The 1,118-nt window shown below is 39.3% G+C and overlaps 1 long non-coding RNA gene across 1 annotated transcript; it reads left to right on the plus strand.

The window, feature by feature from the left end:
• Positions 1 to 390: 390 nt before the first annotated feature.
• Positions 391 to 1,109, plus strand: LOC102200387 (uncharacterized). Its single transcript, XR_312603.1, has 3 exons — positions 391 to 744; positions 833 to 952; positions 1,029 to 1,109. It is a non-coding gene; the product is annotated as an uncharacterized LOC102200387 (long non-coding RNA).
• Positions 1,110 to 1,118: the final 9 nt, after the last annotated feature.

Genomic DNA, 1,118 nt, shown 5'->3' on the forward strand with positions numbered 1-1,118 from the left:
TGAGTAAATCGGTTTGGCTGAGATTAAAGTTATTAGATTAGATTAAATTAAATTTAACTTTATTAATCCTTCGGGAGGGTTCCTTCGGGGTTCTGATTCAGATGAATAAATGTCAAACAGAAAATGATTAAACAGAAGAGTTTACGTCAGTGCCCGGTCATATTTTAGATAGAAAGGAGCAGACGGCAGAGCTTCACTTCTTTAGACCGCGAAGGCCGGGTCCTCAGGTGGAAGTAGCCTCTGAATTTGGACACTCCCGCTGTTTCGGGGCCGGCCAATAATAACGGTGACATTTAACGTATTTTGTCCGATAAATAAACACTGTAAAATGTATTTACCCCCCCTCCCAACAATCCTTTTGAATGTCTCCCTAGTATGACACCTGTTCTGGGAATTTCTCCTACCCCGTAAACCGTCCTACCCGTTGTTCCTGAGCATGTGCACGCATGCGCACAACACAAAAAGGGAAGCTAAGCGCATCTGGCTATGATTTCACGCTACTCCGTTGTCATATTTGCAGGAGAATAGGTAAGTAGTAAGTATTAGTACTTTTTTATTGACGTTGATACTTGATTTTTTAAGCCTTTGTGATTGTTTGTCAATATTAAAGTGAAGTCGCTATCTGCTTTCTGCACAAAACTGTCGAATTTGCAGCTTTGGTGAAGTCTGCTGTCAAGTTACTGGACACGTGGTATTTGCACAACACTTTTGAGTCCGCAGCTTCGGTGTTTTAAGGCTGTTTCGGTAATGTCGTTATTTAATAAGTTAAATTATTTGCATTGTTAACTGCACATATTGAAGCTCATAAGAAAATGTTTACTTACATTCGTAGATATGGAGAAGAAGTGGGAAGAGATTTACGCGTTCATTTCTGCGGGCTCCTACCCTTCAGGATATGACAAGGCTCAGAGGCAAAACCTCAGACGATATGCCTCAAAATTCAAACAAAAGGGTCAGTAATTTATTGTTAATACTAACAACTCATATGTGGTTAAATTAATTTCTAAATATATATTGTTTTACTGCAGATGGAGAACTCTTTGTTGGAACCAGAAGAGTAGTAAAAACCATGGATGATGCCAGGAAGATATTTCATGAGTTTCATTCATCTCCAATTG

The sequence above is a fragment of the Pundamilia nyererei genome, unplaced genomic scaffold (genome assembly GCF_000239375.1).
Source record: "Pundamilia nyererei isolate P.nyererei 1_Seehausen unplaced genomic scaffold, PunNye1.0 scaffold03288, whole genome shotgun sequence".
Classification (NCBI taxonomy): domain Eukaryota; kingdom Metazoa; phylum Chordata; class Actinopteri; order Cichliformes; family Cichlidae; genus Pundamilia; species Pundamilia nyererei.